General features: G+C 39.8%; 1 long non-coding RNA gene and 3 other non-coding genes across 4 annotated transcripts; 2 read left to right on the forward strand and 2 right to left on the reverse strand.

Moving 5' to 3' along the window:
* The first annotated feature begins 6,959 nt into the window (after positions 1 to 6,959).
* Positions 6,960 to 12,801, forward strand: LOC118904009. Its single transcript, XR_005021913.1, has 3 exons — positions 6,960 to 7,407; positions 8,868 to 8,969; positions 11,467 to 12,801. It is a non-coding gene; the product is annotated as an uncharacterized LOC118904009 (long non-coding RNA).
* Positions 12,802 to 14,799: 1,998 nt separating this feature from the next.
* TRNAL-UAA lies at positions 14,800 to 14,882 on the reverse strand. Its single transcript has one exon. It is a non-coding gene; the product is annotated as a tRNA-Leu (tRNA).
* A 1,375-nt stretch (positions 14,883 to 16,257) lies between these two features.
* Positions 16,258 to 16,331, forward strand: TRNAT-AGU. Its single transcript has one exon. It is a non-coding gene; the product is annotated as a tRNA-Thr (tRNA).
* A 6,445-nt stretch (positions 16,332 to 22,776) lies between these two features.
* On the reverse strand, positions 22,777 to 22,848 carry TRNAQ-CUG. The gene has a single exon. It is a non-coding gene; the product is annotated as a tRNA-Gln (tRNA).
* Between the last annotated feature and the right edge of the window lie 3,513 nt (positions 22,849 to 26,361).

The raw sequence follows: 26,361 nt of genomic DNA on the forward strand, positions 1-26,361 counted from the left end.
ATCTCCCAAAAGAGATACTGCACAGAGGAAGAGTGTCTGAACGTAGTAGGACTATCACGTTTCCTTCTAACTTCCTTGCTAAAGGGTTCTAGAACGTTGCTTGGGCGGAGTAAACAGACCCCCCCCCCAACCCCGCCCAAGACCTGGTACCTTTTCTAGGCTCCAGGCACTTCTCCAACTCACAAAGCACAACAGTAGTAGAAACCTGCAGGTAAAAGGTACAACAGAGGGCCATTCTTTATTTCATTTTGTTTTGTTTTCCTGTAAGGAAACTATTTCTTGGAGAAAAAACTGGGTTATTTGATTGCTTCCTCCGAAAACAAATTGTAAAACCACCCATTCTTCATACTGCTCCCTCTGGGTCATTCTGTACTCCCCAGTTCCTTCTAAGAGAAAACAAGATTTAAAAATAGAAAAATTGTCCAAAACTTAAGTAGAAAAAGTGACAAAAGATCTTTGTTTTATACACTCTGCACATTTATACCAACATGAAAGGTATACATAACTTTAAACATTTTTAATTTTGTTTTTCTTGCATAAATAAGACATTCACATGTTTAAAAAAGCAGAAACTAAAAATAGATACATTGGAAAGTTTCCCTTCCATTCTTACCCTCCACCAGCCCACTTCTCACCATCACCTCCCATAGGTAAAGTCTGTCCTTAATTTTTCATTTATCCTTATTGGTTTTCTTTATGCATATACAAGTAAACATGTATATTGATTGTTATTTTTTCTTGTTTTTCCACACGAAAGATAGCATCATTATTTATTCACTGTTTTGCATTTGCATTTTTCTCTTAGTATATATTGGATGTCCCAAATTGCACTTTCAACTTTGTACACTGTCAAATCAGAGTTTATTTTAAAATGAGTTGGTCCTGCCAGCCAGAAGTTGACTGACTCTGCAAACTTCTTAACCATTGTACAAAGTGTAGGCTTTTCCAACCCAAAGAAGGAGGTGGTGGAGATGATATCCTTAATCTTCTCTTATAATGTGAAAAAAAGCACTTTCTTAAGCCATATAATGTTCAAAGAGGTTTGAATATGGGCTCCCAAGCTGCTCAATAATCAAAGAAAATTAGATATAATTTCAACAAATATTTATTGATCTCTCTCTCACTTTTCAGTATGGCAATTTATTGTCCTTCATGAAAAGATATGAAGGAAATATAGCTAATTGACAAATTAGAGTACAAAAAAAGTGTGTGCATGAATATGATCTCTTTTTAAAAAAAATACACTGCAACTAACTCTCAAATGGTTCCGGGGGAAAAAATGAGTATATATGAAGAGAGAACAAAAAACCAAACAAATGTAGAAAATGTGTTAACAATTGCTGAAAATGGATATAGAGTATATAGGAGTTCTTTGTATTATTTTTGCACTTCTTCTGTAAGTCTGACATTATATATATATATTTAGAACCTTAAAAGTGTAAACTCAAGGAGAATGTGTATACACATATATTAAAGGACATTCAACAAATGTGCTGAATAGTAATTCCCTCCAGATGATGGAATTTATGGACCATATTTATTTTCTTCTTTTTGCTTAGCCACACCTTCTAAATTTTCTACAACGAACCTTTATATATAATTGTATAATATAAAAAGAAAAAAAACTTCAGAGAAAAACAAAGAGGGAGAAAAAAATCAGTCAATCTCTAGGGTGTTTGCTCTCAATATACCTCCTTTCCTTATTGGGGAACCAAGAAGAGGGAGTGAATTACTAAATAATAGAGTAAAATTCCTAGAAAGAATTACCCTGCCATAATAATGCAGTGCACATGGCTGATGCTCAGAGTTCCTTACCTGGGATAGGACTTTTCAGGTCCATGTTACATATTCAGTATTAGTGGTGAGATTAATATTAATTGAAAATTGAAGCAATTAATACCCTAGGGTATAAATCAAGATGCTATGAATTTGGTTATTTGAATAGGAGGGTCCTCAGAATATAGTAATCCAGCAACAAAATGATGAACATGATTTTAAGAAGCAGTTTAGTGACTTAGTTAAAAGGAAGTTCTCTAGAGCTAAATGATCAGAATGCTGACTCTAAATTCTGTCCTCGGTTATTTGTAAAATGAGCATGATTATAATACCCACCTCATAAGTTAGTTGTTATGTTTAAATATGTTAATTCATTTAAAGCACGGAAGTAGTGCCTGGTACATATGTCTAAATAGTAAATATTGAAAAACCAGAACTGCAGTATAGCATAGCAATTCTGGGATCAACCTTAAAAAGCAGGTCTATTTTATTCTTACAACACTACATTCATTCCCAAATTCAATGTATATTCTTTTCTACCTGTCCTAAGAATCAGCTGACTTTTCTCACCTCAGATCTAGTTCCTCTTTTGTTCATGCAAAGTTTTGTTCATTACTATTTCCTGGGTTCATTTTAGAGCTTTTTCACGATGAGTTTTTTCCTAGCTTAGCCTCATTATCAAGGTCATATGCCTTTTGTTTATCACAAGCATTACATTTCCATTATTTCCTTGTGGAAGGAAGCTTTTAATTTTTGCTCAGGGATGGATGGATGGATTGCTTTAAATTAGCTGTTCTTTAAAAATACTGCTCTATTCCTTCCAAGCACTCATTCTTCTCATTCCCAAAGAGTCTGCAGGTTGGAAGACTCTTTTCCCATCTATCATCCTTTACTGTGGTCTCCAAGATGCAAATACATCTAAGTCTTTACAATCGAATGTTTCAATTTGCCATTTTCATTACAAGTGGTTTTTGTACTTGTTACAAAAGAATTTGCATTGGTTCCAAGAAAGGATTTCCTGAAAGACAATGTTCATTCTTGACCAAGACAGAGCTTTCTTCTTTACTTTCTCTTTTAACGAAAGTGGGCCCGGTGGAAATACGACTGATGAAATTCCTGTTAGTGGTAAAGAAATTTCACGAAGTCAACGCTATTAAAAATATTAACGAAGACCCACTGAACACGTATGTTGGCCTGTTAGCTCAGTTGGTTAGAACGTGTTGCTAATAACACCGAGATCGCGGGTTCGATCCCCATATAGACTAATTTTGATGCCCCCGCGGCAACCTGGGACAAAGTTTTCTTTGCTCATGATTCAAAAGGAAATCATAACTTCTTACAATCATGAAAGTTTGATTATGACAATTTAGCTCCCTTCCCTACCTCTGAACTGATAATAGCCAGCAGGGGAACACCTTTGCTTATTGGTTTAAACCTAAATTTATAAATCAATCGCCTATAAAGGCATAGGACATAACATATTTATCATAGACTAATCATGAATTGCCCCTGGAACTTAAAATGGGGGTAGAATCTCTTGAGTTATACAGTTTATGTGCATGAGTAGTGCATATCTGAACAAAATCAGAATTATATTAAGAAGGAAAAAGGGTGAAATGGATACCAGGTAGCAACTGTGACCAGTAGTATAGACTGGCTTCCTCTACACCTCTGCCACCCCATTGTAGTGTGCCTCCGATACACTGGGCCTGCAGCAGTAAAAGCTACATTTCTCAGACCTCCTTGTCACCAGGATTCCCTGTGTCACGTAGCTTTGGCTGAGCAGACATACTCGTGCGAGACTTTGGAGAAATGAATATTGTGAGATAAAGCCTGGATAGCTCTTCTGGCATATGTCGGTCTAAATAAAGAGGTAAACTGAGGCAAGTTCAAAGGACCAGAAATTGAGTTTATTTGGGAATAGCAGAGGAATTGCAATTCAAGAAACGCATCATGTAGCAAGCCATGGGTGGGTCTGTTGAGGGTTTGGGGTGGCTGTATTTACGGGCAAGGAGTGTAAAGGGGGGGGGGGGAAGTCCAGCCAGATTAGCGGCTATCCATGGATCAGGAGATAAGTCTCTGTCTTCTGTAAATCAGGCATTTAGGGGAAATCAGTCCCTCAGTTCTTACCTTCCATTCTTCTGAGGGTGCATGTGTGAGATTCTCTATTTCATATCCTCTGGTTCAATTTTAAATTGAAATCCTTTCACACGTGCGTGGTTGTTGGGATATTTTAGTTTACCTGCAGCTACTGTCTAGGATTTTGTGGAACCAGAAGTAGCAGCAGCAAGATTTCTACCCAACCATTTTCATGGCTGGGTGCTTCTGACAGTGTAGTATCCACACTTGATTCTGGTCTCCAAGAAACTCTGTAAACTCATAAGAAATCCCTTTTAATTTACCTAATTAGAGTGGATTCTATTTTCTGAAACTAAGAACACTGATTAGCTATAAACATTGTCTGCTGCAGTTGTGGTAAAGATAAATGGTGGGAAATAAAGGCCAAAAAAATCCAGTTAAAAAAGCTGTGGTCCATATTTGAGGTAAAGTAAAACTTAAAGGAGTTTAGGCAATTGATGGAGTATAAGGGAAGACCTTGACATTGGGAACACTGTAAATGACTTCTGACTTTTTGGCTGGCTTTTGCACAGTGAGGCTTACTCATCATAGATCAGCCTACAGATCCTACTCCTTCATGGACCTTGATCGTTTTACTCATCTATCTGATTGACAGACACCAGATTTCTCTCTTTTCTTTCCTGTGCTATCCCACAGCCATGATAATTTTTCTCTTTACCCATTCCACTGATTATGATCCTTGTTTCTCTTTTTATATCTCTATCCTTGTCCACATTCCTTGATTTTCTTTTTGCCCCACTACTCCATCCTAGTACCATTACCCACCATTACCACTATCTGAGAGACCTTCACATTCCTACCTCTTTCCTACTGTCCTACTCTTTCATTTACATAAACTTCATACCCAGATATCAGCTTTCCCAAGACAGCTTTCCCAGACCAGGCCTGTTGGAAGTTTGTTGCCAAACCTTTGATGATAACATAATGCTTCAGATGATCTATGTCTATGGAATTGATAACATATGGACCTCAGATACTTTTATCTAAGAGATATCTTTTAGCTAAGAGAGTTCTCCCTCCAGCCCCTCCTTGTTACTCACCTGTGACCTCAACAGGTTTCCAATCTGCGCACAAAATAGGCAAAGAGTTTGCTTTTATGGAGCTTTCATTCTAGTGGGAGAGACAAACAAGTAAACAAATGAAGGATCAAGATAATTCTGAATAGTGGTAGGTGTATTATACTTACGAGAAAATAAGACAGGGTGGTATGATGGAGAAGACTGGGTGGAAAGCTATTTTAGATGGGGTGGCCAGGGAAGGGCGCTCTGCAGAGGTCACTTTCAAGCTGATAAGGGAATGTGGAAAAAGTCAGCCATGAATGATTTGAGGCAAAGCACTGGAAGCAAAGGCACAGCAACTCCAAAGGCCCTAAAACCGAGTGACCTTGCAATGCTGTAGGGACAGATGGCTAGTGTGGCTGAAGAAAGCTGGGAAGGGAAAGATCTAGTACTCTGGCTTTCCCTGCTCATATAAGTCTTGGAACAATCTCTAGTTTCAGGTGGTCCAGCTGCAAAGTCTGCTTTTGTGAGGTAGGTTTGCTGATCTGTGGGCTTTGCCATTAGGAAATAGACTAAGCTGGTGAAGGGTGGAAGAGTATGTTGGCCCCAAATATGCCATTTTGGCATAAGGATTATTTTGAGCTAAAGGCAGTTGAAAACTAGCAGCTATAAGAAGAACACTCTAATTTTCCTTCTTTTTCTTTAAAGTAGGAGATAAAATTTCCATGTGAAAGATGTCTTCCTTATACTTGGAGAAAAGTAACATTCCTATTATTAAGGATGGAAAGTCGAGGCTGAGGGAAATCTTTACAAATTAACCCTTATCTCCCTAGTCAGTTCACCCAATTAACTATCCTAGCCCAAGCCCCTTTGCCTTGTCATGGTTTCATAATATTACTACTCTTTTTCTGATTCAGTATATATGCATCAACTCTTAACTGCTTCTTTGGGTCTTCATTTCCTTATGAGGGCTCCCATATCACAAAAAACTTAAATACGTTTGTATATTTCTCTCCTCTTAATCTGTCTTTTGTTACAGGGGACCTAGCTGAGAATTTCGAAGGGTAGAGGGAAAGATTATTTTCCCTCCCCTACACTGGAGTGAGTGACTTGAGTTTTCTGATGTGTGCATTCTTAAAAGTCCCTGGGAAACAAAATCTCAGGTTTCTTCTACAAATACATGAAAAGGAGAAAGAGAGAAACTATAGATTCAAAAAACTTGAGACATATATGTCCAATGAATTGTTTGTAAAACACATAGATATGATATATATATATCTTGTATATATGTATGATTTTTATAATATATATTATAGAATATACTTACAAAATATATAAAACTGGTGAAATGTGAACAATGATTCCATACTTGATCTTATTTTTGTTATTATTTTTAGATGTGTTAAGGATATTGTGATTATGTTTTTCAAAAGCATCTTATCTTTTAGAGATACTTTAGTTTCAGTCTTGTGTCAGTCATATAGGAGCTAAGCAGAAGGAAAAATCAGTAATACTGATTTTCTATTTAACATACTGTACTCATTACGGGTTTTTTGCATTAATTTTCATTTAAAAATATTGCTTTAAAATATTATTTGCCTCTATTGCTAAGCTTTTTGGCAGCCTCTTAAATTTTGTGCCCGAGGCAAGTGTCTAACTCGTTTCATCTTAGTCTAGGCTTTGTTAGATTTATCAGTGACACGTGTCTGAGATTTACTTCAAACAATGTGTCTGGAGGAATGAGGGTTGGGTTATATGTTAATAAGATTGCCATGAGTTGATAATTGTTGAAGGTGTGAGATATGAACATCGAATTCGTTGTACTAGTCTATCTTTGCATATATACTTTTGAAGTTTTCCCAAATAATTTCTCTGTCAAACCTTCCTAGCACATTTAGAAGGCAGGGCCTAGGACCGAGTTAAAGGCACGTGAAGCCTTAACAGCTAGAAATAACCACAGAGACGCAGAAACCTCCCAGGTTCCTAGAGCGGACCTGGAAATAACGCCAGTGGAGGTAAACCATCTTTTATGCAACCCCAGGGCGGAAGAGTTCGCCGTTTTGTTTTCCGGACAGTGGGCCTCTGTGGTCTCTGGAACAAACACCCTGAATCTCGTGCCCAGGCAGAACCGCCTGGTGCTTCCAGGCGGCTTGAGAAGGGCTAGGCTTCGGAGCCTCCAACCTGACAAAGGTGGGACTTGGGCCAATGTCGAGAGCCCTAAGTCTGGGACTAAGTTGGCCCCCACGGCGCACATTCTTGCTCAGAAGCAGCAGATTGCAAAAATCAGGAGGTGTCGGGCCGGGCGGGGAATGAAGGCAAGTAAGCTCCGGCGCTTCGCCTCCGGACCCCAACAGAGCCTCCGCGGATTTGGGAGCTGAACGGAGTCGACGACTCTGCAGAGACGCCTCTGGCCAGAGAGCGGATGGCACAGGTCTGCACACTCGTCATCTGTAAGGTCCACCCGGAAGCGGCCTGGCCTTGCGGATGGTAATAGGTAACGAGTCACTGTTTATGGGTGTGGTTGTGAGGGGCGGACGCATGCAGGGAGGCATTCAGGCTCGTGAGCGACAGGTGCTGGAGAGTCCACATGCTCTGGGTAATAATACCTGGTGGAAAACCGTTACCCGCAAGGCAGAAATGTTGCGACTGTGTTGAGTGCACTGCTTGATGATTCTGGGTATCAAGAAAATATGAGCTGTGTAATGGTAAAGGCGGGGAGGGGGGTGTTCGTCATCAGACAGTACGTCTCCACAGCCAGCCTGCCTTCACTTTAGAACCATCTAGAGAGCTTTTAAATTTCCTAGGTAATGCTGGTGTGCAGCCGGTAATAATAACCACCGGGCTGCTGTCAGATCCAAGAAGTGCATCTCACTCTTTACTCTTCTGGGCAGAAACCATTCTTCTGACACTGCCTAGTCGAAGCATTGCGGCCTAACTAGCACTTAATTTGTGTGTAGAGGTTCTCCGAATGAAATTTATCAGCAGGGTACTGAGTCCAACACTTGGATGAGACAAAGACTGAGTAGAAGAAGACAGTTCTCATTTGATGCTGTCTAATCTGAGGCACTCAGCAATATTTTTCTATGTTTAAGCAGATATTTCTTCAACAAAAAGAAAGAAAAGCCAGATCATTGTTTAGTAGAAGAATCAGGGATGTTTGAAGATGTGGTTGAGGATGTATTTGCCCTCAGGTTTCATCCTTGTGGTGGCATGTGTCAGAATTTCTTTTCTTTTTAAGGTTGAATATTATTCTATTGTATGTATATACCACATTTTGTATATCCATTTATTCATTGATGGGCACTTGGATTGCTTCCACCTTTTGGCAATTGTGAATAATGCTGCTATTGCACATGGGTGTACAAATATTTCTACAAGACCCTACTTTCAGTTCTTTGGAGTTTGTACCCACAAGTGGAATGGCTGGATCATATAATTCTATTTTGAATTTTTTGAGAAACCTCCGTACTGTTTTCCATAGCGGCTGCCCCATTTTACAATTCCACCAACAGTGTGCAAGGATTCCAATTTCTTCTCCTCCTTGCCAACACTTGTTATTTTCCTGAGTTTTTTGATAGTAACCATCCTCATGGGTGTGAGGTGGTAGTATCATTGTGGGTTTGATTTGCATATGCCTAATGATTAGCGATGTTAAGCATCTTTTCCTGTGCTTATTGGCCATTTGTATATCTTCTTTGGTGAAATGTTTGTTCAAGTTCTTTTTCCATTTTCTAATCAAGTTGGTTTTTTTTTTTTTTTGTTAAGTTGTGATTTTTTTTTTTTTTCTGATTGAAGAACCTCCTTCATCTGCTATTCTTTGCAGGGATGGTAGATAAAAGAGAAGATATGCTCAGAAATAAGTCTTGAATCATGTTCAATTCTTCTGGTTTTTTTTTTTTTTAGTATATGTGTGTAGAGAAGGTAACACTTAAAAAATGAATTCTTGTTTTCCAGATGGACAAGGTGGAGACAGAATTCCCAGGCAGCAGGATGGTAAACAAGTGCAGATCTGAGAAACAGCCTGCTGACCTTTGGTAACGTGTATAGCAACAGCAGGTAAGTCTGGAGAGAAAGAGCTTTATAGATCATGTAGGAGGCTTAGACATGCATCTTGTAGCCCAGTGCTGTCCAATAGAACTTTGCATAATGGTGGAAATGTCCTACATCTGTGTTGTCCACCATGGTAGTCACTGGCTACCTGTGGCTATTGGACGCTTGAAATGTGGCTAGTACTATTGAGTTTATTTTATTGAATGTTTATTAATTTTATTAGCTCCATATGGCTAGTGGCCACCATATTGGACAGTACAACTCTAGGCAGTGGTTTTAAATGAGAAGTAGCATAACCAGATTTATATCTTAGAAAGATTACTTTATAGTCAGGATGTGGAGAATGTGTTGGACAGGCGCAAGACCCCAAACAGTAAAATCAGTTAAGAGACTCTTGAAATAATCTAGGTAAGTGTGTATAAACTTTAACCACCTCCTCAGTCAACAGCCCTTTATTCTCTTTTTTTTTTTTTTCCATGTATTTGTTAGGTTGTTTATATGGTTAGAACCCCAAAGAACAAGTAACAGTGGTTTAAGTAGGATAGAAAATTTATTTATCATGTGAATGTCCTGCTGAAAGGCAAGCCAGAAACTTCTGGAAGCTCTTCTCCAAAAAGTTCTGCAGTGGCCTGTGCTTTTCTTGCTGCTCTGCGATCTCCAGAGGACTTTCCTTGTACACATGGGCAAAACCGAATCACAGCCTGTAGGAAAGGGAAGGAAAATATTGTGACCAAGCAACTTCCTTTTAAGCAACATGACAGAATGAAAGTTGCCCACAACACTTTTGCTCACACTCTGTGTTAAGCTAAAACTTGGGACATTCTTTCTGACATCAGAGGGGCCATATATTTAGGAAAGAGTTTGTAAGTATGAAAAGCATGGGCAAATTTTCAGCCACAGCTCAGCCTTTATGTAATAGCGTCCTTGCATGGAGAAAGAAGGAAGTGGTCTTTGAATGTGAAGGATAAGAGAAAACTTTTGTACAACATCAGAGAATCCTTGCTGTACCAGTCTGCTAGGGCTGTGGTAACAAAGTACCACACCTGGATGGCTTAACCAACAGAAATGTATTGTCTCACAATTCTGGAGTCTGGAAGTCCAAAGTCAAAGTGTCAGCAGGGTTGATTCCCTCTGAAGGGCTGGGAGGGAAAGATCTGTTTCAGGCCTTTGTACACTTGTAGATGGCCATCCTTTCTCTTATGTCTCTTCACATTGTCTTCCGTCTGTGTGTGTCACTGTGTTCATCTTTCCTCAAGACACCAGTCATATTAGATTAGGGCCCACCCTAATGACCTCACTTTAACTTTTCCTCATTTTATTTCTTTAAAGACCCTGTCTCCGAATAAGGGTCACATTCTGAGGTACTGAGGGATAGAACCTAAATGTTTGAATTTGGGGGGAATACAACTCAACCCATAATACCTAATAAATATCCGACCAGAGTTCACATCTCATTTGATACCAGGAATCCATATTCCTTAAGGAAACCATTCATAATTACATTTAACATGGTTTTATGGCAACTCCAAATAAATTTGCCAACTGCTGCTCTGTTTTGGTAGTTAAAGCAGAGATGCCCAAAGTTCAGACTTCAGTGTTTTAAACAGTTAGAAAAGAAATAAATCCAGTCCTGCCTGTCTTCTTTAAATAGTCATCCAGTTTCTTCTGTCAGGGAACCTAAATCTCCAGTTATTAATGCCAGCCTGAAATTCAGGACAGAAGAATTTAATTCTTAAGTTAATGCTCCTTGTTCCCCAACTGTATATAAATGAAACAGGAAGAAAATACACGAAGAAGCCTTTTTTAAAGAAGTATATGATCTATTTGGGAAGTCACATTAAAACACAGACACACCGCAAGAACTACCCTGTAGGACTACTTATAAACAGGTATTTAAATAACATAAGCAGCATTTACAAGTTCAGTAGAATCTTTTAAAAAAGGAAGAGAGATAGCAATTAAGAGGCTTCCATGCTCTCAGGTTTTATGATTTCATGTGATGGCTGAGATGGAACATGCAGGGGAGTGGACATCCTTTTCGTTAAAATATTTGGATGCTTGAGTCAAGAAATGTGGGCTTGAGAGCCATATTTTTTGGATCTTTAAAAATCTAATGAAAGCTGTGGACTGACTCCTCATAAAAATACACATACATTTGATATTTTGCATGAGTTTCTGTGTGTTCATGGATACCCTTTAGGCAGGTGGTGTATATTATTTATCCTAAACTCCTTTCTCCTTTGATTTCCTCCACCATGGTAGCTAGAGAGCCAAAATCCTTCCCTTCCTTCTCTCTTGTAGTTGGGGTGGGATATGAGCTGGGTCTGACCACTGAGATTCAAGTGAAAGTCGCTCGTGGGGGACTTCTGGAAACATTTTTAAAATGCGAGTGACTTCTCTAAAAACATAAAATATAAAGGGCGGGGCTGTGACTTGGCTGGCATGCTCCATCAACTCTTTACCCTATATCCTTTGCTCTTCTCTCTCCCTGTCTGGAATTCAGACAAGATTCCTGGAGGAACACCAACTATTATAGGTCTGTGACGATAAAAGCCACGGAACAAAGACAATTGAGCAAAGAAGACAGAGGGAGCCTGGGAACTTCATGACATTCTTGAACAGTGGTGCCAGCCCTGGATGATTGACCTCAGGACCTCTTGCTAAATGACATATACTAACTCCTTTCTGTTTAACCCACTGGAGTAGAATTTTCTTTTGCAGTGAATCCAATCCTAACTGATTGGCTAATATGTATTAGCACCTGTTGTGGGCCAGTGGAGTTCTAAGAATGTTTATGTACTAACGTTTTTAATCCTCACAATGAATGACTTTATGAGATAGACCAAAGGTTCTCAAAGTGTGGTCCCTGAGCCAGCAGCATTAGCATCACCTGGAAACTTGTTAGAAATGCAGATTTGGGGGCCTGACCCCAGACCTCCTGAAGCAGAATCTCTGGGAGTGGGGCCCAGCAGTCTGTGTTTTAACAAACCCTCCAGGCGATTCTGATGTATGCTGAAGTTTGACAACTTTATCTCTGTAGATAGGGTATTGTTGCTGTCCCCATTTTACAGATAAGTAGACTGAGCTGAATTTAAGTCACTTGCCCAATGTCACACAACCAGCAAGACTGACTCCTAAGTCTGTGTTTGTAGCCGCTATGTTACATCACATGTTAAGAACTCCTGCTCTAAAGCAGTAGTCTTCAAAATTTGAAAGCATACTCCTCTGAAAAATTATGTACCCCCCTGCACATTTTTAGATCAACATCTGAAAATTTCACATAAGTTCAAACAGTTGTAAAGAATCTGATTTCCAGTACATTGTAAATTGTGACATTTCAAAATGTGTTCCATCACTCTTCTAAATGAATCTAAATACCATAGTGATTATTTTTTAAATGGACGATCATCTATTTAAAAAAATAAATTTTCTCTAACATTTGAAATTTTACATCCTCTCTTTTGTATTTGAACTCGTATTTTCATTCCCCTACCCCACAAAAATACATTTTATTGTAACATGGCTGTTTTTGATCTACTCTGTTGTGCTTTCTGCAACAAAAAAGTATAAACATTGAACTTAATTTAAGAAAAAATTTCCGGTGACTATATAGCTTTGAGTTAACAATTTGTTTTCTGCATTAAGTTATTGCAATTTTTATTAGATCAAATCACTGTGAGTGTATGTTTTGATAAGTTATAGACATACAAACTAAAATTGAATTGCAAACTCATCTCTTAATGAGATGGATGGGACTAATATTTTCTAATTAATTTGTGTATCCATGGATGAATAGTCCTTGTTGCAAGGCTGAAACAAGTTCAACATCAATTTTATGTGTATTTCATTATTATAGATATGAGATAAATAAGTAGATAGGAATTAAAGGAGTTTTGAAATAGGAATGCGATTCTAATTTTTCTAACCTCTATATTACATGCTAAAACCACATTATCATTAAAATTTTATTTTTTGGCCGCGCAGTGCGGCATGTGGGATCTTAGTTCTCTGACCAGGGATTGAACCCGAACTCGCACCCCTTGTATTCGAAGCATGGAGTGTTAGCCGCCAAGGAAGTCCCCATTAAAAGTTTCTGTTAATCTATTATTGACAACTGGGTTAGACCCTCTCTCATGTTTAAAAGCAAATACAATAAGAAACCACCTGAGTTGCAAAAGAATTTTGTTAACCAGTCTTTTAAGACATTCACTTTCTGACACCATGTTTTAGAGTCCTTTTGTCAGATGCTTCGAGGAGGCTTTGTGTCTTGGGGAAATATGAAGGGTAAGATATGGGATGGTTGAGAGTTATGTCCTTTTTCCTTAGTGGGAGAAGAGTTGTGACAAAAGGAGGTGGGAAAGCAGAAAGTTTTCAGGCAGATCACTCAGTGAATCCACATGGGCGTCCAAGGTCAGGAAAATGATTCCCTTAAAACTGTCAGTGTCCATTTATTCCCAGGGATATACACATTCTAGTTTTAAAACTAAAGGATACTAAGAGATACCTCTTAGAATCACCATTGTCAGGTCTCTTCCTCTGTCCAGAAGCCTGGGAGGATGGGGACTTAGTCGTCCCCAGCCCAATGCTGCATACTTGATGTCGAGATGTATGCTGCAAAACAAGTAGATTAAGGGATCAAATGGTAGTTATTGTTACATTATGTGTTAGATGTGAAATTAATATCTACAATAGATAATATATATAACACTTAGGAAGCATGCTTATATTAATCTAAAATATAAATATTGGTTTCCAGGTATTCATAGGGAGGAAGTGTGTGAGGGTCACTCAAGAGAGTCAGTGGCATCTTTGCTCTCCCTGTCCCCAAGAAAGGGACAGGGGGAGCAAAGATGGAGAGTGGCCCCCAGAGGCACTTGACATTCTACCAGACACAACTCACATGTTAAGACACAGAAAAAATCGAATATATCAAAGATCTAAATATAAAAAGAAATAATGGACATTCTAGAAGAAATCATAGAGTTCTTTTGTTACCTTTGCTGATCCTGTAGTGGGAAAAGGCATATCCAAGTCAGACATAAAACCAGAAGAAAAGACTGATAATTTCACCTGCATAGTTCAAAGTCTGCATGTCCAAATTTGCCATAAAGTGCAAAGGCAAATAGCAACCGGACTACTTGTGACATATCAAAACATGACTTAATCGACTCATTTAAAGGGCTCCTAAAAATCCGAAGAGAAAGACCTAACAATTAAGTAGAAAAATGAGTAAAGAATATTAAAAAGCAGTTCACAGCAAAGGAAATACAGATGGCTTTTAAACATAAAAGATGTTTGATAACACAACAAGAGAAATGCAATAAAAAACTCCATTAAGGGACCACTTTTACATTTCAAACTGGAAAAACAAAACAAAAAAACGTATTCTGCTGGCGAGTAATCAACAGTGTTTTCCAAAGTTGGAGGGACAGCCCAGGCAGAGTTGAGTTGGGCTTTCTGAGTACAACCATTTGGAAACAATGAGAATCCCCCTACTCACATCCTGGGGGCTACAGAGAGCTTCTTTACTGTTGCCTGAAGAACAAATGGGTCCAAAGTTCCATTCCTCTTGGAACTCAAAGGACTGGAGTATTTAAATCTCTTTAGGCAGACTATTGATTCAGGTGGTTTTTCTTATGTTGGCAATCTGATAAGACGGGGGGAAAATAATTCACACACTTAATACTGCCTACTGAAGCAATTTCTTTAGGCTTGAAGACAAAAAGCAAAGTAGTGTTTTCACAAAAGGATAGAAAAATAGACATGTAATCAATCGCGTATATTTCCAAAGCCCTGTATTCCTTTCCGGAAAGATTCTGGGGATCAAAACTTAACCTACCGAGAGTGGGGTTCGAACCCACGCGGGCACTAGCCCATTGGATCTTAAGTCCAACGCCTTAGCCACTCGGCCATCCCGGTTGCTGGGTATTGTGCTTTTGCAATTATTTTTTAATTAGAAGCAATGTATTTGTGCTGTGCATTTAAGGAAATACTGAATTATTTCTGGTTTTGTGGAATTGCATCAAAATATGAGGATTATTACAGAGAAAACACAGCAAGCTCTCTGTGCTTTCAGAATCCACCCACTTTTTCCGATCCCCTCTCACTAGATCACCTCAAGTTCCAGAGAAATGTTTGCCTTTACTCAATACGAAAGGGAGAAGACAGAGTGGGAAGAGGGGAGCAGAGAGCAATAGAAACCACCGCATTAACGCCACCTACTACCTCGACTTTACCAAAGGCGCTGGCCCAATTTTTCCTTAAGAGATCATCGTTTTGCCTGCTGAATTCAAGCCCCCACCCCACACCCAACGAAGCATTGGAGGTAACAGGTTGGGGCCCCAAAGACATTATATTAAAACGAGCTGACCTTGGGGTTACATTTGGAAATCCCTAGTGGACACAGACGCAGTTCAAATTCGTGATTTTGATTTTAATGACAAAATGCGTTAACTGACAGACCAATATGTCCACAAAAGAAACACATTGAGCTAGGTATGGGCTACAGACAGGAAGACACCGCACCAGAACTCCAAGGGCTTCCAGAAAAGCCAGCGATTGTTACAATGGTGAATCCAATATTTGCAGCCAAAAGTATCCCCCGGGAGACTTATTACAAATGCAGATTCCATAACCCCTCTTGCAATGGATCCTTTACTAAAGAGATATAGGGTAGATAGATCCCAAGACTCTTAATTTTACCAAGCACTCCCAAGTAATTCTAACATCAATTGTCTGCTGGCAACACTGAGTTAAGAGTGCTGAAAGTTGTCATGGGAATTTAAGAATCCATGAAAGAAACTCCCAAATAGGAATTTTGGTGTATCTGGAGGAGACAGAGCTGAAACGAAATCCTGAAGCAGGGTTGGAATATAACTAATTAATACTGAACACCTAATGTGTGAATGTCCCTCAGGTAACCAAGGGAAACCCCACAATGAAAGAGTTGTGTCAGCTGTACCAGACAAGCAAAGAGGGTCCAAGGACAACTGCTCAAGTTGATGAAGAAGCCCAATCCTTATTTGGAATGTTTGGACTGACTGGGTCCACACCCAGATCTTTCTCTTTGTCTGATAAATTCATGTACAAGAAACGGCCCCCTCAAGTCCTTTGGCTGTCCAGTTCTGAGTTTTATCTCTGGCCAGATCAAGGTTCCATTCTCCTCGAAGAGGAGATTCCTGCCCAGGTACACCTTCTAGTTAAATCCCAAAGAAACTGCTGAAATGAAAAAAAAATTGCAGATTAAAGTGTGACATTTTGTAAAATAAGATGCTCAGTGGCTTTCAGGAGTGGTGGCTTCGTGGCTTAGTTGGTTAAAGCGCCTGTCTAGTAAACAGGAGATCCTGGGTTCGACTCCCAGCGAGGCCTTTCTCTTCACGGTTTTATAAGGTAAAGGCAAACTCCTCACCGCTTAACAATACGGATTTAAACCTGACTGAAGCCTCAGACGTTGAATCTTGATGGCTGCTGTTTGAGGCATCTTGCAGAGAAACAAAATAACAGGAGTTAGAGAATTATTCGCCATAAACTATAATTGGGTTGTTGTGTCGTTGTGTTTTAACACATTTTGGGTAACAGTCCTTTATTAGATGTGTCATTTGCAAATATTTTCTCTCGGTCTGTCTTGTCTTTTCATTCTCCTCAAAGTGTCTTTCACAGAGCAGAAGTTCTTAAATTTGAATGAAGTTCAGCTTTAATTCTTTCTTTAATGGATTGTGCCTTTTTAAAAAATTGAAGTATAGTTGATTTACAAGGTTGTGTTAGTTTCAACTGTACAGCAAAGTGATTCAGTTATTCATACCTATATCTACATCTATATATACAATCAAACATATTGTTGGTATTATTATTTTGAACAAACCGTTATCAGTCAGATCAATTTAGAATAAGAAAAATAAAAGTTTTTATTTTACCTTTACTTATTCCTTCTCTGATGCTCTTTCTTTATGTAGACCCAAGTTTCTGACCTATGTCGTTTTCTTCTCTCTAAAGAACTTCTTTTAACATTTCTTGCAAGGCAGGTCCACTGGCAACAAATTCTCAATTTTTGTTTATGTAATTCTTTATTTCTTCTTCGCTTTTGAGGGGTAATTTCACAAGGTGCAGAATTCTAGTTTGTTTTTTTTTTTTCTCTCAACGCTTTAAATATTTCACTCTACTCTCTTCTTGCTTACATGTGTTCTGAGGAGATGTTGATATAATTCTTATCTTTGCTCCTCTGTAGGTAAATTTTTTTCCTCTATCAACTTTCAAGATTTTTTTCTTTATGTTTGTTTTCCTGTAGTTTGAAAATGATATGCCTTCGTATAATTTTTTTGGCATTTATCTTGGTGTTCTCTGAGGTTCCTGGGTCTGTGGTTTGGTGTCTGGCATTAATTTGGGGAAATTTTCAGTCATTTTTGTTCCAAACATTTTTTCTGTTTCTTTTTTTCTCCTTCTGAAATTTCCATTACACATATGTTATGCCTTTTGTAGTTGTCACAGTTCTTGGATATTCTGTTCTCTTTTTTTCCAGTCTTTTTGTTTTTTTGCTTTTCAGTTTTGGATGTTTCTATGGAGATATTCTCAAGCTCAGTGATCCTTTTCTCAGCTGTGTCCCGTCCACCAGTAAGCCCATCAAAGGCATTCTTCATTTCTGTTACAGTGTTTTTGATCTCTAGCATTTCTTTATGATTCTTTCTTAGAATTTCCATCTCTCTGCTTACATTGCCCATCTTTTCTTGCATGTTGTCTACTTCATCCATTAGAGCACTTAGCATCTTAATCGTAGTTGTCTTAAAATTCCAGGTCTGATAATTCCAACATCTCTGCCATATCTGAGTGTGGTTGTGATGTTTGCTCTGTCTCTTTGTCTGTCTTTGTCTTTGTCTGTCTTTGTCTTTGCTCTGTCTCTCTGTCTCTGAATTCCATGGACAAACTCAGAGGAAAAATAGAAGTTTTACTGATATATTTGCCAAAGAAATTGAGAGAAAATTTCTAATTAAAATACTTTTAAATGAGTGCCTATAGTATGACAAGATAATATAAACTCTTCTAAACAATGAGAATTTACAGAGCAAAATATCAAAAGAAAAAATATTAATAAAAATTTGCAGGAGGTGGACCTGTTTTGTTCCTTTACTTTGCTGGTGAATATGTTCTTATTGGGCAGGACCAACCACCTTCAATTTATTTTGCTTGTTTACCCCCTAAAAGCATTTTAAGTAACTAAATGTCCAGGCATAGGAGATTGGTTGAATAAACTATGACATGTGGACTCAGAGAAGAAATGCTATGCAGCTACAAAAAAGATAGGGAGTGATTTCCAGGAGATATTGTTAAGTGGTGGGGGGGGGGGTGGGGGGCAGGGGAAGGGGCAGATCAGGATTATAGTATGCTATCTTTTTTCAAAAAAAAGGGGAGGATTAGGAAAATATATGTGTTTTTCCCTTTGGAAAGAAAACAGCAAAGGTAAACCAGTGAAGCTGGTTATCTAAAAGGATAGTAATAGTTCTGGGGTAAATGGAATATAAGGGATATCGGGAGAACATTTCTCTGAGTACACTTTTTTGTATACATTTACCTTTTGAAAGCATGTGAATCTTCTACATTTTCAAAAAATAATATTAAATCAGCAAGGATAGGAAGTGGAGGGGAAAAAAATCCAAAACACAACAAATGAACTCAATTCTATCCCATTATCATAACTACATGGAAGAGTAAAGAATGTAATTTGTGAACACGGCAGTTGACAGTGTACCTTTACTCTCGGTCAATGTAGGGGAGAACTGCAAACAAATCTTCAACACTTTTCAGTAGATTTTTTTTGGTAGTGGACAGCAAAGCGATTCCTTAGCCACTGTGTGTGTCTAGAAAGCAAGTGAGTAAATATGCTGATATTGTTGGAGCTACGGATCTCAGTGTGGAAGAAGGGACAAGTAAAGATATGGAATGAGGTAATGCCAGAAAGAATCCTGCAGAGTTGGATTAGAGTTGGAGGTATCAGTGTGAGCTCATGATTTTTTAAGTATGAATATGTATGTATATAGGCATGTATATGTGCACATATATGCATATGCATATGTGTATGTATATATGCACATGTGCATATACATGCACATGTATTTCTTAGGTCTTTCCATTAAAAGGGCCAAGAAGCAGACATCATAGAAGTAACTAGAACAAGTCCCCAAGAGGGCCTCCAACACTATCCCCCATTGAAAGAAACCAGAAATCTCTGAGAAATGGCTGACTTTGGGGCTGGGGCAGGGTAGATGCAAGTCAAGCCTGGAACAACTAGTTATGTCAGAAGGTAAGAACGTGCTCAAACAAATGACAGTGGTATCTTCAAGGACCCAGAAGCCAGCTTGAAAGGGCTCTACTAGGTAAATATGGCTAATTTGAGCACCGTGTAATAGGAAAAAAAATAAGATTCCATGAGTCCAGATCAATGATAGATATTTAATTAATGGAGAAAAGGGAGAACTTTTGCTTAAAATGGAACATTGAGCACAGACAGGTAAATAAGGAGGGTGTGCCCGAGGAGCCCTTTACACTTTGATGCTGTTACCCTCAACCTGCTGCATCTCCCTCCTCAGTCTTGACACTTGTCTTCCAGGCATGAGCTATGGTGGGATTCTTTAGACCTCCTCTCTCTGCTCTCACTTCACCACCTGCCTTGATTCTCTTCTCGTTCCTCAGATCCCAGCGTAGGCTTTACAGGGCTTCTTACTGAGGCTTCTCTGGCTTCCTTTATCTCGGCTTAGCTGCTCCCATGTATGCTTCCTCGGCACCCAGACTGCCCTTGTCATACCACCACATATTTTAATTGCTTCTTTAATATCTCCTTCCTGCCCTCTAGCATGGTCCCTTTAGATCTCTGTTTAGTTATCTTACTCGTAGTAAAGATGCTGGTGCCATTAAACACGGTCCTTTCTTTGGCGAACCCTGCAGGCTTTGAAGAGATCCAGAAGATAATCATAGGTCATAAAAGGGCTTCAGCATTTGTTTGAGATATTTGGGATGTGATAAAGCTCATAGTTTACACAAATAAAGCCAAGGGTTCAATCTCTGAGGGACATCTTTTGATTTGGAGACAACTGTGGAGACAACTAATTTTGGAGAAAAGTAACCCAGTTCACTGCATTCTTGGCCAGTGGTCTGGAGAAAAAGATCCACATCTGTTTTTCTTTTTGTTTGTTTTGTTTTGTTTTGTACTTAGTTGTATATGTTTAGCTGTTAGTTGTAGAGGCCCCATCTTCTGGTGCAGTGCCCTATACTTTGAAGGAGTCAGTAAAATTTTGTGGAAATGAACAGAACATTTTGAGAGCTCAACTGCAGTGAGCAAGGATTTATGCAATTTTCTCACCATTCTCCAGGTGTTTCATTCCCAAGACTCCAGACGAATCCAGCTTAGAATAAACTTTCTGACTTTTCTCCACATAAATTCTTTGATTCATACATATGATATAAAAGCCTCAGTGTGATTTCAGGATTTGAAACTGCCATTCAATCTGTAGGTCTCTTGCTGCAACCATTTACAAACAAGCCTGATGTTACTAAAGTGCTTCTGACAGTTCCAAGCCTTAAATGCAGTCCTTCAATTTATCTCAAAAAGAGCAGCGACAATACTTCACAGTTGGTTTAGTTTGCAAGTAGGCAGGAAAGAGAATAAAGAAAACAAACAAAACAGGTCTGGTGGGAGGAATAGAGAAGGAACAGGGAACAGTGGAAGAGAGGGAAAAATAGAACAGTCACAGACTGTCCTTGAGGTGTGGATCATAAAAATCAAAAGATGTCCCTCAGAGATTGAACCGTTGGCTTTATTTGTGTAAACTATGAGCTTTATCACATCCCAAATATCTCAAACAAGCGCTGAAGCCCTTTTATGGCCTATGATTGTTATTTTCTGGATCTCTTCAAAGCCTGCAGGGTTCACCAAACAAAGGACCATGTTTAATGGCACCAGCATCTTTACTACGAGTAAGATAAATAAACAGAGATCCAAAGGACTGAAACCCAACTGCTGGGATTTGTCTACCCCAGGCTAACTGGCTCCTATGTCAGCTCATCTCAGTTTGTTCTCAGTTCTTTACCAGGAGCTTGAAATTACAAAATGAAACATTATTTAAATCTCCAACCTCCCCCTCTTTATCTTCTTATTCCCCTGCACCTGAAAATGTCAGATAGCCTAGGGGAAGAATGCTCTATGGGCAGTAAAATGTATTAAAAGAAAATCTAATCAGAAGATCCTAGCACTGTCATAAGTATATACATAGAGGGAAATAGATAAATTTAAAAATGGATATAAGGATATGTAGAAATTAATAAATGATGAAGTTGATATTTCAATTCAGTAGGTAGGCAAAATTGATTTTAAAATAAATTGTGATGCTATAACTAACTTTGCCTATTGGAGAAAACAAAGATGGACATTTACCTCTCAGCCAGTAACAAATCAAGTTCCAGATAGATTAGTGACTTAAATACAAAATATAAAATAATAAAACATGTAGTTGCAAATAATAAGAGAACTCAGAAGAAAAAAATTTACTTGGAAACTATTGCATAAGAAAAGTTTGAGCAACAAAGGCTTAATAAAAATATGCTTTGATGAAAGCCTACAAAATCATAATAAGCTATCTTAAATCAAATGTACACAAATGGGAAATTCACAGAAGAAAAAAATCCACCTGAAAATTAGAAATGAATGAGTCTGAGAATGAGATGATGGTGAGGGGGCTGCTTTGGTCTATCACTTCATTGTTTTAACCAAGGACAGTGTCTTCATGCTATCTTAATTCCTTAGTCTTTATGAATTGCCAAATATTTTGATGCTCTTACACACTGCTTTCCAGTGGTCTTCTAAAATGTTTCTTAATAAATTTAAATCATTCTAAAGAATGTAATTGCCAGTATATGGTAAGATTTGAACATTAAAAGAGTCCAATCCATCATTGATTTTTTTGCATTGGCGCCTAAGATCAATTTGATATACCCTAGCATCCTTTAAAAATGTACTTGGTATACTTTTATTTAACAGTCGAAAAATGTTCATGAATTATTTTTCTCTTTCAAAGGCATTTCTGTTCTATAGCTGTCATGGAATTTTATCCCCATATATTGCATTTTTTATGCTTAAAGGCTGTGACTGATTATTATACTACTCTGAAACAGAAAAATATATTAAAAATGAGATATGGTATTTAGTTATTTCCAATGAGTGTCTTTGTATTTTTTTTTTTTAATTTATTTATTTATTTATCTATGGCTGTGTTGGGTCTTCGTTTCTGTGCTAGGGCCCTCCCCAGCTGTGGCAAGCGGGGGCCACTCTTCATCGCGGTGCGCGGGCCTCTCACTGTCGCGGCCTCTCCTGTTGCGGAGCACAGACTCCAGACGCGCAGGCTCAGCAACTGTGGCTCACGGGCCCAGTCGCTCCGCGGCATGTGGGATCTTCCCAGACCAGGGCTCGAACCCGTGTGCCCTGCACTGGCAGGCAGACCCTCAACCACTGCGCCACCAGGGAAGCCCTGTGTCTTTGTATTTTAAGAATCTCCCCCCCCCCACCCCCCCAGTTTGAGTTGTTTTCAAGTTTAATAGTAACATGTGATCAGTAAAAAGTATCTCAAAGCATTTTTGAGAAGTATTTAGTATATGAAGAGTAAAATTATATTTGAACCTAATGAAAGGGACAGGACTTTTTCCCCCAAGTTAGCTCATGTGTCTGCGGATGGAAATTTCTAGGGGTTGGAATGGGAAAGCTTCCGTAGAAATAACAAAATTATCAGAAATTTGCAGAGAGGAGATGGATAACCAGATAAAACAGGTAAACCTCAGGTCCCACCGAGATTTGAACTCGGATCGCTGGATTCAGAGTCCAGAGTGCTAACCATTACACCATGGGGCCTATTCTTAACCAATACTTGCTAAATTCTTTGATGATATAGTTCTTCCTCCCTAAGTCCCTTGATCTGGTTATCTGAAAGGTATACGTACATTTTGCTTTTCCTCCTCTAGGATTAAGTCATGGACGCTTACCTGTCACATGCCTGCATCCATCTTTTAGCCAGAATCTAATAGAAAACATTGACTTCCAAATGTTAGGAATCCTCCCCTCCACTCACCCATTCCCACAGAGTGCTCGGTTTTGTGACAAGTGTTCTGTACTATTACTTCGCCCAAGGCTCACAATCGCCCTGTGAGATGGGGGGGCATTATCGCTATTTTACAGGTGAAGAAACTGAGGCAGAGACCTGGTGTCTTTCACCCTACTTTATCGGATCCTGTTGCTTTCACGAAAAATCGTCTTTTTCTAGGGTGATAATCTTTCTCTTTTACGGACGCGTTATGGAAAGATTTACCAAAGTAGCAGAGGAGACATTGGTGTTTAAGGAAAAACTGAAATAAACATGCTTGGAAGACGCGGCTGGAGGAAGGATCCCTGCAGTCCTGGGAACACAACTTAGAGTTGGGGGGCGGTGGGGGGGAAGCAGAAAGGAGAAGCGCTTGGGAGTTTTCCTAGGACCGAGTCCAGCCCCACGGTCCTCCTGCTCCCCTTTCACCAACGGGAAATATGAGCAGAGGAGACTCCCAAAAGGACACAAAGAAAATTCCCTCCCCGCCTGTCACATCTATTTCCCGCACACACATAGGCGCCCACACTTTGTGAAAACCCACAAGACAAATCAGTTTCTGTGATGGGTCTTGGCGAATGTTCTGAGTCGCATCCTAATCCAGTATCTTCACAAACTCCTTGGGCTGGCTTTTCGCTGTCTCAGAGCGCGACGATATCCTGCGCAAGTTTAGGAGTGAGTGCCTAGCAAATTCTTTAGTGGTATAGGGGAGTCCAGTTTTGCTCCAAATATTTTCCCAGAATTCGACGACTGTAGGATGAGACTGGCCTAATTGAAACTGAATTTCTTGGCTTGCAGCTTGGGGTTGCCTACCAGGATTTCAGATTTTAAGCGAAGATACGCTGGAGGCGGGCTTCGAGGACGGCGCGCCCTCTTGTGGACACAGACTCTAAAGCGCAAGCCCTCCCTCCCCGCCCCAAACAAAACCCCACCAAATACCCCAAACAAACCAACAAAAAACTCCACAACCCTTTAAGTATCCCTGTAAACACCAGGCTTCTTGCAGGATTCCCTTGAAGAAGGATTTTTTCAGGGTGGCTTTTACTGGAAAAATCTTAGATTGGTTCTTTTCTGGAAAGCTGGGTTGGGAGTTTTCCTCAAGCTTAGAACAGGTGGAGAATGGCCAAGGACGGTTCATTTTTTGCATAGAGTGGGTAGGAAACCCTCAGGAGAGAGGGTAAACATCCTCCACTGGAGATTCTAAACTGTTGAAACCTGGCGGATTCAAGAAAAATGTCCTTACAAAGGAGATGCTTTTAAATCTGTGTGGGGAAAGCCAGGTAGATTCCTCTTCCCTCGGCATAACCAGTCAGCGACGAACACACCAGTTCAATTACATTTTCCAACGCCACAGGGAAGAATAGTCCCAATGGCCTTGACCCTGCGCGGTTCCCGATATGTTAACAAAAGTGCACCACGTGCAGGAAGGCGCCTGTGACTTGTGCAGAAGTGTGGCTCCCCGTCTAGCAGAGAAAAGCATCTGTACTTCTCCAGGGCCACATCCTACAACTCTCCCAGACTCTTGCCCCCAGGCAAACTGTGATGAGAGCAGCAAGTGAAACCCTTCTGAGTAGGGGACAAATAAGTGCAGCGTTCAGAGGTTAAGGTCTGTCTCCTTCCTGCACCCTCAGAAAGGGAAAAAGAACACCTTCAGCCTAAATCCTAGCTTTCTGTGCTGCGCTCAAAAATCTTCAACTGAAAGACAAATGTGTAATTAGTGCTTTCCAGAGGCTAAGCCCATGGCAGGCACTGTCCTCCCTACAACCAATAGGTAACCAAAACTAGACACATACAGACTTCAGGAAGACAGGGCAAGAATGTAGTCAAAGAAGACTTTCTTTTCAAACTCTCATTCAAAAGTGCAAAATTCGGTGCTCCAATTACACTTCCCCCCACCCCCCAACTTTAGCTACTGCTGTGGTCTCATTAAGACAGAGTCATGGTTGACATTCACCTTCAGGGAGGCTTCTGCTCCAGTCTTGGGCAAAGACTTGTTCTTAGAGTCACTGTAGACTTGGGATCATTGAAGGAAAAGAGAGAAGAAATCTGGGAAGAAGTGGAGCAGAAAGATTTGGAACCAAGCATGGACATGAACTATCCTGGGTTCTGGGATGATCAAACCAGGTTAGGTGAAAACTTTATGCACTCAGCAACTAGTTTTTTGTTTGTTTGTTTTGTTTTGTTTTGTTGGCCATGCATCTTGTGGGATCTCAGTTCCCCAACCAGGGAAAGCCCAGAATCCTAACCACTAGGAACCAGGGAACTCCCTGCACTCAGCAAGTATTTTTGAACTCCTAACAGGAACCAGGGACTGTGAGACTGAGAACTGAAAGGTGAACAAGGCCACAGTACTGGTCTCTCCCCTAGGAGACCTTGCTGTCTAGAGCAGGAGGGAGGGCTTATCAAACAAGCAATTAAAACGTGAGGTGGTAGGAGAAGGGGACATTCCGGTGCTGAGGAAACACAGATGGGGCACGTAAGCCTAGAGGAAGGGAGTCAATGAAGGCCTCAGTAAGAAGGGCTGAAAGGGCTAAGTTAATATTTGAGGAATGAGTAGAGAATCAGACCTCATAACATGAGGGGAAGTGGGAGGGCAAAAAAGTTTTGCTGGTAGAAAATGTGGAGAGGAAAAAAAATGGAAGAATAGAAATAATTTTATCGTGGCCTGTGACTAGAAACTAATTTGTAGGTAAGTGTGTGACAGGAACGGTGACAAATGAGGTTGGAGATGTGGGCAGGTTAGGGCAGCAATCATTAAAATGTGGAAAGCTGCCCCGAACAAAGTGGAAAGAACTTGTCCTGTCTTAGGATTCTCAAAGGTGACAACAAGGTCTGCTCACTCATGGGTTGCTACCTGCAGTTTGAAGAACTGTACCACACGGATCAACTTAATCCAAATGCAGAAGTATTACTAACATAAGTCTAAGAAAGAATCTAAAGAATTTGGAGCTAAGATGGGACGAGGTGGCCTGAAAGTGGTTATGGCCCGGGACTGCTAATCCATCGTGCTCTGCCTGTGTGGGCTCGGATGCCACCCTCTGAGAAAGCTCAGTGAAGAGCAGAGCCGCCAGGGAAAGCAGCTTCTAATCAGATATTTATCACGTCTCAGTTTAGACTTCCTTTTCCAGTTTTAGGGTAATGTGGCCATTCTTTTAAAAACAGAAAGTCCGTTTGCATGCGCACATAGATTCCTTTCTAGGAATAAAGCCCGGGGAGACAGCCGAGAGACAGCCCCTCCGCGCCCGGACCTGGGCACAGGTTACAGGATTGGCGACTGCTCCCTGCGG

The sequence above is a fragment of the Balaenoptera musculus genome, chromosome 11, assembly GCF_009873245.2.
Source record: "Balaenoptera musculus isolate JJ_BM4_2016_0621 chromosome 11, mBalMus1.pri.v3, whole genome shotgun sequence".
NCBI lineage: Eukaryota > Metazoa > Chordata > Mammalia > Artiodactyla > Balaenopteridae > Balaenoptera > Balaenoptera musculus.